Source organism: Myzus persicae, unplaced genomic scaffold (genome assembly GCF_001856785.1).
Source record: "Myzus persicae strain clone G006 unplaced genomic scaffold, MPER_G0061.0, whole genome shotgun sequence".
NCBI lineage: Eukaryota > Metazoa > Arthropoda > Insecta > Hemiptera > Aphididae > Myzus > Myzus persicae.
Window position 1 is genome coordinate 52,109 of NW_019101384.1, and position 12,337 is coordinate 64,445.

Below are 12,337 nucleotides of genomic sequence, written 5' to 3' on the forward strand. Positions count from 1 at the left end.
ATACTCACCCAAAAAGTGTACCTATAATCTTTATAGGTTTAAGTGTAACTATTCAGCCAAACAGACCACATTTTGTGTCAATTCGCCATAACAGTCTATTCCCGTTTAAAATGCAATAAATAAGTAGTTTTATTAGTTATGACTTATGACATACGTGAATTTATTTCTATTATTAACATAATAAAAAAGCAGAGGTATTTTCTTCAGATAGAAAAATAATGTTTAGTGGTGCATGGTGATAAACATAACTGTGAAACAAAATCGAAGGTAGATCAACATATACGAACACATATAGTATACCAACTATAACCTACTTAAAGTAAATAAATGAGTTGATGTCACGTAGGGATGATAGTAGAAATACAATACTAAGACAAATGGTCGTATAACAAACTGTGGGTGCCTACATAATATTATGTTTCTGTGCTTAAGTACTAAAGTAAATTTCCAAAACGACTGTGACTTTCGACTTCTTCCATCTCCAGCTCTACCAATGACCGTTTTTATATCCAAGTAAAAAAAGATACTCGTAAATTCTGCCCGGAAAAATAAATATTTTTAAAATAAGTGTTCCGTGACTGTAAGAAGCGACCGTACTGTTCGGGACGCGGCGTGTCATAAAGTATTTGGAAGTTCAAAATTTTCGAACATGGAACAGTCGTCAATCATGTCATATCTTATCAGTTATCACCTTTGACTACAATAATGTGGACCTAATTGTTTGAATCGCCTGAGTTTTGTTTAGAATTATGAGGTGTTTATGTTGAGTACACGTCCTTGAATCTAAAACAAAAACTGTTTTTGAGCGGAATTTGCATGTACCTTATTTTACCTGCAGTTCATTTTGGGCGGAATTTAGGTACATGCACCCGACAGAATACGTTTATCGTTTTTCATCCGTTCCTTTTAAGACATCATATACTTACATGTATATAAAGGTACCCTACAGCACGATTCAGTCTTTAAAAATAGGTCCAACGTCAAAATATTGCAAGAAAGTCTAACACAACTTATGGACTGAAACACTTTCATTACAGGGTCGTGTTTTAGCACGTGCAAGCGGTGCGTCCGCACTGGGCGGCAATTTCAAGTTGATAATTAAGTGTGGCATTTTAAACTTTAGATATTACGGAAAATGTTTAAAAACACCTAAGGCAGGCCCTTGAAACATCTTATAGGTATTCCTTTGAGATCCGTGTAAAATCGTTCACAATCCACGTACGACAAAGGCCATGGTTGCAGTGTTAAATTACAAAATTAAAAATATGATGTTGCCTCTACACAATTAGCATCTCAGGTCCTACCTATGTCAGTTGTTTACATACTAAAAAGGAAAATTATGATATTTATCAAAATAAAAAAAAATGTCTAGAAAATATGTACTTATGTTGTGGTTGATGTTTTGATGAGACCGCTGATTCATGTGGAATAAATATTATTTATTTACTTGTAAGTACCCCAAGTAAAGATTAAGCTAGGCAGCCTTATTTTTTGGCTCATAAGCAATTGATTTTAAAATAAATTACACAATTGTCAATTCATAAATGACTCTTTAGAATAATTATGAGCAGACGAAGGCACGAGATGACGCGTATTTCTCCTGTCGACGAACATGTTTACCTTTCAATTCATGAAAATCTTTTATATTATTCTGCTCTAACATGATACGCACGTTGCATGTAACTTGTATTGCCCACTCTTGCAACCATATTGTTGAAAAAGTTCTAGAATTATTTAAAATATTAATATTTGTATCAATTTAATGGTAAAAAAATATATAACCTAGCGGAATCTTAAATTGTTAAAGACGAAATAAAAAATATACCTTTAAAAGATATAGCCTAAAAAATATATCTTTATGTTTATCTCCCGATCCAGTAATTACATGATACGATGAAGTCGCTACCATATATTACGTAGAAAACTCTGTAAAACATCAAAAGATAATATTGAAAAGCTTGTGGAATACGACACTCAATCTTTTCAAAAAGCTCTTGACATTATTAAACACGGATTATTTATAATTTAGTAACGTTTGTGTCAACTCATTTGTAATTTTTAGTAATAACAATTAAGAAAATAGAAACTCAGAATATGCCTTAGATGAAAGTTTTACCTTAATTAATTAAATAATGAATTGTGAGAAAAATAAAATAATTTCAGGCCTAACTGCCTAAAGGATAGCAAAATTAAATGATATTTTATCTAAAACACAAGACTAATAGTATTATACACGTTATCTGGTGATGACGTTCAACTAAATAAAATTTACCAAGGCCCAGTATACATAATTATATTATATTGAGGTCATTTAAGTTTGTCCCAACAACTTCAATTAATGTTTAACAATAATTTCAATTAGTACCATAATTTATATGTCGAAAATATTGAATAGTAGTGATTTTGATAGTTAATAATGAAATATCATTTGAAATTTAAATATAAATGTTAAAATATATTTATTTATTTCGTAGGTATACGCTGCATATGTATACACTTTTTTTGGGGGGTTTTAAACATAAATGTAGAACACCTTATGTCCGCGTTGTGTCCGTCCCATCCGTAAGTAACTATAGTACCTACATAGTTACGATTGTTTATATTAAGATACGTATTTATTGATCATAGTTACTGTACATAGTTACAACTGTTTGTATTAAGATATTTAATTACTCGAATCTTTGGAGGTCATTATAGTTTAACATTAAATACCAAAGAAAAGCCATTAGCTATTAAACCATATGAAATAGTTAAATCAATGTCTCGTCGATCATCGTGGAGTACAACATTAGATTTTCTTTTAAACTACGTATAAGAGAAACTAAATCGTTAGAATTACAGAATTAGGATACTTGGGATTAAATAATTATTCTATATTCCTACCCGTTTTAGAAAACTAAAAAAAATTTAGTGGCACAAATATTATGACAGGGAATATGGTTGATTATTCTACTTTCGTTGTTGGATAGTTTCAAGAAGACTATGCGTATCGAGTGCTCTCTAAGAAATTCGTTAGATCATAGCAGTGGTGCCCAAATCACGGATAGCGTGTTATAGTAAGACCCAAAACATCTTAACTAGTCAACTAACATAATAATAGACGTATTGTATGAAGACAAAATTATCCAACACCAAACTTAATCTGACATTAATAAACATCAATACATTGTTTCACATTATACACACTATTACATTTTATTACGTTTGATATCTCATATTATTTACGGTAATTGAGATTTGAGAACCTTTTATTCTTTGTCTTGGTTCTTACAAATTTTTCATTCTACTGAAATACTGCAGTGTTTCTCACGACTACCTTATCGCTGAAGACCACCCCCGGATTATATTATTATTATATTTCATCATTAGTATCCTAAAGTCAACATTGAAAAATTGGTACACCAAAATATTAATGTTTCAATTCTTTTTGAATTGTACATGGAATTATAGCTTATTACGTTGTATTAAAATAGCAGGCTTTCATAACTTGTTTGTAAAGTTAAAATTAAATTTTTTTTAAATATTATTATTATTATTAAATATATTTTTGTTGTTTGTTGCATATTATTTAAAAAAAAAAAAAACATATTTTTCCAACTTTTACTGAACGTCAGTGGCTTATGGCACATTTCAACATTTTTAAATGCATCCGTGCTCCGCATAATACCGTACGCCATGTAATGTCGTTATATACATTTATACACTATTCGCGGCGTGTGGTACCGGCCGAACGAGGCCTCAAAAGATTACAACGAAAACTGGCCGGTGTGCAGTTCTGAAGTGTGTCGATTCGTTTCACCCAATACGATCTCAAATCGTAATCTTGAAAAACCGACGACAAACGTGTCGTACGATCGTCCTCCTCTGGAAGATCACGATCGCGTACGACCACTACGTATATTGTGATCGTTATCGAAAACGTGCACCATAATAATAATAACGCACAGCGAGTGCTGTGATTTTTACGGCGGCACGCGCGTCAACCGGCCCGGCGGCGGCGTGCGGTATTTATAAACCGTCCGGTAGGAGTTTATTAATATATCGCCGTTTAATTCCCAATACGTCGACTCGGAGGGAGCCCGTGCGAACGTCGTTCGGTTCCAGACGTCCGTCTCCAGATCGGCGGGGATGCTCAGCCTTTTGCGTCGTCGTCTGCAGCGGCGGCGGCGGCAGCGGCGGCGGCGTCGGCAGAAGTGGAGGCGACGGTGGAGGTGATGGTGACGGCGGCGCGAAGGGGTGTGAAGTGACTCGAGGCGGCGGAAATCCGGAGAGAATTCGTCAAAACGTTATGCGACCACGCATGCGCAACGCACAAGCGTAAAAACCAACGTACACGCGTAACTTCAGCGGTGGCCACCGGCGTCCACCCGCCCGGCGGCCGAGCGGTCCGGAGCAGCAGCACCGCAGCCGCTGTAACGGGGCCACATTGAGCACGCGCGCGCGCGCGCACCGAATGTTCACCCCGCCGCCACCACCCACGTCCCCCGCCAACGGATTAACGGCCACCCGATAGTTTTATTTAGAACTTTGCCGCCGCGCACTGTTGCGTCGACGACCGTTTTGCCGTTGATTTTATCGTCCCGCGGTTCTAGTCTGTCTCTATGATAATATTAATATATTTTATATCCACTGCCTCCGATTCCGCCGCAGCCCATGAAATATCGTAATGAGATAATCTGTAATATATTTCATTTTCGGGGGGGTTTTTCTGATTCGGTTTTCAAAAAGTTCAAACCCACGGTCGACTTTGCCGGGCCCCGACTTCCCGCGGTGGTGGTTTCGTTTTTACTCGCCACCGCCGTGAGCGATGAGATCGGTCCACCCCGCCGCCGCCGCGTTATAATATTATATAATTCATTCACCCGTGACGCGGACGATCTTCTCCTGTGTTATAATATTGTCATCGTCAGCGCCCGTCGGACGCGATCGCGCGCGCGCACGTCACTCCTCCGCGGAACGCCGTCGACGGTCGTCGCCGCCGCCGCCACCGCCACCGCCGCGCCGTGTACCCTCCGCCTCCTTTGCCGTCGCACGCGCGCCGCGACATTATATTGGACACTTGCCGCCGTACGACCGCCCGCGGCTGACGCCACTGCAGGACCGCCGGCTAGACGACGACGACGACGGTAGCTGCAAGCCGCTGCTCCGCCAACTCGCCGTTCCGAACAAGGGTAGGCCAAGTCGTGTGTTGTTTTTAAAAATTGTTTTATTTTTGTATTTTACGACCATCGTTAGACAACGACCAATCGTTTGCGTTCAGTTCTCGTTTGCCGAGTTTTGTCAAATAATCACATTTTATCGCATACCTGCGCACAATCGAAACGGAAGCTGCACCGTAGGTATAGTAAGACACACGATTATACACCACACCGTGTCGGGCACGATAACATTATTGTGCTATCATAAATATCGCTTTGGCGAATCGTTTGAACCGTCGAGTTATGATAATAATAATATAATCGTTATTGAATATTCCATGCTAAGTATAGGTCGAACGGGACGATAAAAAATTGCATACTGTCCGTCTGGCGCTGTAGGTTCGGATGATTTTCGCGTGTTGTGCACACGCCGCGACTTTGTGTTGGCGAGATATGAGTATGACCGCCGCATGCGCATGAGTCCCTTTTTCTCGAACGCACCGTGTCATAATAATCGCTAACTGTCTTATATAATCCACCTAATAATAATAATAATATAAATAATATCCATACGAGATTGATGTAAAGTCATGTAGACGATGTAGGTATAGGTGTATCAATAACATGACGTAAGTACAGCGAAATCCGACAGAGTTGAATACATTTTAATTTATAATCATAATAATAACCATATCGTTCGTCTCTGGTCCTCGCTTTTACGGTACACGGTATACCCACAATTTTGGAGGAAGTAACCACAAACAGCACGATCGAACTAACATTAAATACGACCTTTGACATTTCACTGATACAAATAATAATAATATTATGTAAGCGACAGTGCCGAAATTCGATCGATCGCTTAGCACAGCACCTTTTTTTTTACCTCTGATACGATCCCTCGTAATTACACGCAATTTCGTAATGTTTTACAGTGAATCGTCTGTATTTGTTGTTCTTAAGATCACTGGATCGTTCATCTCTTTCCCCGATTTATACTGGTACCGATTTATAACTCGATACCAATTAGTATTTGTATTATATACGAGTAATATGATTAAACCCTTAAACATTATCAAAAGCTATACTGTAATCATCAAAATTCACGGTGTGAAATAATACACTTTAAAAAAACAAAAACTAGAGTCACAAGGGTGGATGACTTTTATGTGATAGTCAACATTTTTGTATAGGTTTGATCTCAGGCAAATGTTTAAGATATTTGATCACAGTTGTGTTGTATTGTTTTCTTGGAATTTACTCAGAAGTTTAAAAAAAAAATACCTCAATCCTGGATAAATTTCGTATCTTAAAGGGTTCCCTCATGGAGCTTTTAAACTTTTTAGTGCCTCAAATAAGGTTTGAAATAACCCTGTTAGTCAATATAAAATCGATTCATCTTGCTTAGCTATAAATCTAACACAATATTACCTGCTACGTATGGTTTTATTTTTTAATCACTATTTTTTATACAAAAATGGCACAAGTGGTTTTATTCGCAATTACCGATTAAATAAACTTGTAACTAATATTATATTTTTCAATAACCTATGTTTAAAATAAATAATATATTTTATTTTCACTTGTATGCTCATTAAACATCATCACCAAATAGTATCTAGTTGAAATTCATCACGTACCTTCTTCTAACCAACCTATATAATAAATATTTATAATGGGTAGCTAAACGTAGCAATTGTATGAACATTAAATTTTTGATTTTATTCTAGACATACGCTAATGAAACTTTTTTATCAAAACTTGTGATTAGTATGAATCATTAATATACATTTATAAATCAAGTTATCAAGTATTTTTTAGGTAGTAATTAAAACTAGTTGTTTAAAGGAAAGATATTTATAAACCATAGAGTTGATGTAAGCTTTAATATACTTAGATATAATAATTTAAATATTATAATATGATTTGCTTTACCCACTGTTTAGGTTTTTTTTTTTTATGTTACAACTAACAACTTCCTCCTTAGTTCCAAAGAGAACTCTTACAAAGTGTTCCTTAACATTTTTATTTTATAAACTAATGTCGGTATTTTGTCTGTTATTTAATTTTGTCCAATTGATAAATAAGTAAAAATAGAAGATCATGTGAAAAATCAAGAAAACAAAATATTAGATACCAACTAGAAATTTAATCTCTGAAATACCTTAAGTATTAAATAAAAATAAATAGTATAATAAATAAACCTAAGAACTAAAAAAGAACCCAATACGCAGGATTATAAAGTTTTCATTTTTAATTGTAAAAAAACTTAGGTAGAACCATTGTTCGTGTAAAGTTCATCAAATGATTTAATAAAAAAATGTAAAGGCATCATAGGGAGGTACATTAAAAGTAATTCAGTATAATTTACTATACTATGTAGAAAATAGTAAAGATTATTAACTATAAAAAACACAACAATAAGGCACCGACATTTTTATACGTAGAAAATATGGGCAAATCGTAAATATACAAACAGTTAAATACCATAATAAAACAAAATAACTAGGTAGGTAATATATTTTATATTGTGTCCATTCTGTTAGGTAATACTTTTTCATGCGTAGTTTATCAGGTAACTGTTTCCCATTAAAACTGGAATATCAGTATAATAGTAGGTATTTATATAAATTATCAATTTTATTAAAAGTTAAAAACTGTGTCATTCTACCATTATTGTGAAAAGAAAAATCCTTTCGATGTATTTATGTACTGTTTCCAAATAACAATGTTTGTTTGTTTACAATGTTTACATATTATATGTATTAATGTATGTTTTTTTAATTTAAAATAAGACATTAATTTGGAGTTCATAAAAGTTAACTACTGTACAGTGTAGAATACTTGAAATATTTATAATTATTTTTTAAACTGTTATAACCTATACTTAACAGGCATTCCTGGCCATCATAAAACACTCAAATCACGATATTAAAAATAACCCACTTTAACTTTTTGTACAAATTCTGATTTTACTTCGGTAAAAACATTTCATTTCTGTGAACGTTGCACTATTGGAAATACTAAAGTATATTTTTGAACCAATTTAGTGGAAACATAACAATCAAAAGTATAGAATCATCGAATCGTGTGTGTGTACAAAACTATATTTATAAACAATTAATTCATGTATTTTAATAAGCAAAATTATCATTTAAAATTGCATAACGATTTAATCAATACAAATATGTAAGGTAAACATTGTTAAAATAATATATAATTTGTTAAAATATACTTCAATTTTGAATAAAAACAAAATATTTTCCCCAGTAATACTTCTGTGTAAAAAAAAATTATGAATTAGTGTTGTTTAAATTGATAGTGATTAATTTAGATTTGATAATAATTAATATGTATATTAAAACTCCAAGAAATAAGTATAAAATTGAATATATTTCAAAAAAGAACTTACGCATGACTCACTACTCACTAGGCTTGCCACTTGGCAGCTGGCACAGAGTATTGACATTTTAAATCTGAAAGCGATGAATCATCACATTCTGAACACTATTTTATATGAAGATCATCCGCTAATGATAAGAATTAAATTGAGTTGTAAAACAATAAAAATTATTAAAAAATAATTTAAGTGTGATTTTCAGGAAGATTAAAGAAATATTTAAATATGGTGAGTATAAAATCTACCTAGTAAAAACATCAAATCTACAAATTTTGAATTATTTTTTTTTATAAAATATTGTTTTTCAGTCTTTAATTTAAATTTGATATATTAGCTAATTTATGAATGTTTTGTAATGTGTATATAAAATATGCATAATATTTATACATATTATATTGTATTGACGACTGTTAAAAATATTTTATATTTTTAGTTATTTTTAACACATCACAAATGGACAACATATCCAATTTAAATTCAGAATTTTCAATTTTGAATTGTTCGCAAAAATATTAGGAAATTGGTCTATTCTCAAACTTAAAGGTAAAAACATTATATGCATTTTCTCGATGATTTTTTATAATATTTTTATTTTTATACAAGTTATACGAGCATTTTTAAATTTTAATGTTTTACACACTCGCATTAACCGCTTGAAAATTAAAATTATGTAAAATACTAACAAGAGGACAAAGATAATGAAGATCATTAATATCTTATGGTACGGCGATGAATTCAGTCTAATATTTAGCTGACAATAGCTACAAATTTGGAAATTCTTAACTTAAATATGATATTTTGTCCATTTGTAACTTTCTGTAAATTTTGGTATGTTATGCGTTAGCAAGACTAAAATAAATATTCAAATAGATAACACACAGTGACGATGTCCTCTTAAATTGAAACAAATATTTTTTCGACAAGACCACTAAAATTATTATTTTATGAGAAAACTCAAAATTCGTTTTAATTAGTTCTTAAAATGGTGTTTTTACTATGAAGGAAATGTATATTTTTATAAAACTCTTCCTCTAATCCTTATCTAAAGAGTGTATTACTTTAAAATTTTCTTATTAATATGGCATCAAATTCCTTTGTCCTAACAAAAACCCTACCTACATTACTTAACCATAAGTATGGTTTCACATAAATGGTAGGTATTTACATTATTTCTGCCATAAAATATAAAGTGGACTTTCAGAGTTTAAGATAAATATTCTCTGTAGACCTGGTGGTGGTCACTAAATGTCACTTCAATAATATAGCTGTTTTTTTTTAGTATCTCTAAATGATTACTGTAGCTCCAAAGTCATTTTAAAAAATACAGTATGAATTTATGATGAACTAACTGTACCTAACTAATATGTATGTAGTGTAGTATACTGAACTTTTTTCATGTGGGTTTGTTTATGGAAAATCGATTTTCTCTTACCTAGTGGTTAAAATAATATGCATGACCCTCCATAACATACTTTTTGATCACTTAAGAAACTTTTAGATCTCTCGAAAGCGCACTCCGAAATTAAAGTCTGCTCATGTAATTACGAATTATGACTAGTCAATTGTAGTGGCTTATTTGAGGGGGCGATAGAAGCAACCAGAAAGTTTTCTTACAAATCATATTTTAAGTAGTTTTTTATAAGTCTCTAGGTTTAATTACTAAGCTCTATCACAATGTTTTCCCCCTCCCCATCTCGAGGGAAACGTGATAACATTTCAGGGGAGGTACCTATGAACATTTTTTTTATGACATATTTATTATACATATTAACCTTATAGTGGTGAGGAGGTGTGTTTCAATCAATAGTATGAAACGGAGACACGGACCTCAAAATGTTGAGAACTCTTATGTAAGCTAATGTGTATAAATTGTTAATTACAATTCGTTCTTCGCATACGAGGTGTTTCATCGTGCAGCTTTTTCATGCTTAAAAGGTTTGATGCGCGTATCATGTATAAATCTTATCACTTAATAAAATTTAGGCTTTAGTTATTTGTTAGGCTCTAAGTCTATATTACCAATTTTGAAACAGTTTTCTTTTTTTTTAATGTGGAAAACGCTTTAAATGTTTATTTTATCATTGTATCTACTTTGGTTAGGTATAATAGGGTATAAATGAGCTCACCTTCTTCATTTCATTTTCTACTCTCCTGCACTTCTTTGCTTGAATGTCATTTTTTAAACCATCTCATACTAGTTATAGGTTTATTACTCCGTACACGCATGTGTTGTCTCCGTCTTACTATAACGCATGACATGCCAAAATATATCTATGTTCAGTAATTCTAATTTTGTGTTGTTAGCTTTAATATTGAAATGAATTGACTTACTATGAAACTTAAATGTAAGAACATTATCTGTGTTCTCTAGTTAGTTTTTTATTATATTTTTTGAGTGAGTTATGAGCATTTTTAAGTATTAATATTTTACACACTCACATAACTTGCTTAAAATCTAAAGAATCATGAAAATTCAAAAAGAAAACACAGATGTTCTTGCCATTAAGTTTCATCATATATGTCAATTCCCTCTAATATTAAAATTTAAAGCTGACAAGACAATATTCCAGCCTAAACGTACTTATATTTTGGAATGTTATATTTCAGTCTTACTGAAGACTACAACACATAGTACATACATTACGACTTGAGGGAAAGACAGACTAATTAATCTGTTTTTTTCAAATTTGCAAATACTTTTATATTGTTATATTATATAGGTTAGCTTACTTAGAAACTTTGCTGAGATAAAAAATGTGACAATAACTTTTAACGGATTTTTTTTCTATTACTTGTAGGTATTTATAATTCTATCGCATTATCTGTTGTAAATTTTATTGACAAATTGTCAAGCAAGGAAACAGGAAAATAGATTTTTGTTTTTTAAATAAAGTTATTTTTTGTTTTAGTGTGCCTTCCCTGCCTTCCCTTACTCCCAGAGAATAACACTCAAACACACTCATGTTAATTCCCGATCTGAAATACAGTAAAAGAAGAAGTAGTGAAATAATTAGTTATGTAAAATAGTTTGAGATAGAATATTACGCAGTTACCGTGGTATAATATCAATAATGAAAACAAATTTAAATTCTGATCAGAACGTGGAGTGTATTGATTTTACAATAATGTCTGCTATCTACTGTATTCGTTTTGTTTATTATTTACAGTGGTACTGTGGTAGATTTTTTACATTACATTGTTCTGTATTTTGTGTGTTCGGGTGTGTATGATATTGGAATTCACTTAACTGATTTTTTTTAACAAATACACTTGGAAAATATTTTATACGTGCCTGCGGGCACATATAATATATATTATATTGGCATTTTATTTTTTGTTTTTTTATTTTTTTATTTTCCTCGCGCACACAAACAGAGTGTAACCTATTTTTTAGTGTTTTTTTTAGTTTTTCATCATTTAACTTACAAACTTTATTGGCAATTTAAACTAGGTAAATAGATGATAATGTAGGTACTTTAAAAAAGATGATTTTGAAATTTCTGAAAACATTTGAAGATATGTGAAAGTCACATTAACGTAATTTTTGTAACTTTGTTGTAATTTAAAAATAGTAGGTGCTTAAAGATACTTGAAATGAAACAATAATAATTTATTCAAATATTCCCACACATATTTTAAATTATTGCCAACGCTTCAACAAAAAGTAATAGAAATATAGAAGTACATATTTTCTATTTAAAAAAAAATAATAATTATTGTAATATGTAATATCGAAATCAAGGATAGGTAAAAGACGAAATATTTTAATATTTAAAGTATTATATTCTGAGGGTAGCAA

At 32.1% G+C, this 12,337-nt stretch overlaps 1 protein-coding gene across 8 annotated transcripts in view; it reads left to right on the top strand.

Moving 5' to 3' along the window:
* The first annotated feature begins 4,580 nt into the window (after window positions 1–4,580).
* Window positions 4,581–12,337, top strand: part of LOC111028915 (voltage-dependent calcium channel type D subunit alpha-1) — a 37,373-nt gene continuing 29,616 nt past the window's right edge. For 2 of the 8 annotated variants that reach the window (XM_022307705.1, XM_022307702.1), the window contains exon 1: window positions 4,588–5,171. The gene's annotated coding sequence lies outside the window, so the exon portion shown is untranslated. The other 6 variants (XM_022307710.1, XR_002603956.1, XM_022307708.1 and 3 more) reach the window with 6 other exon arrangements.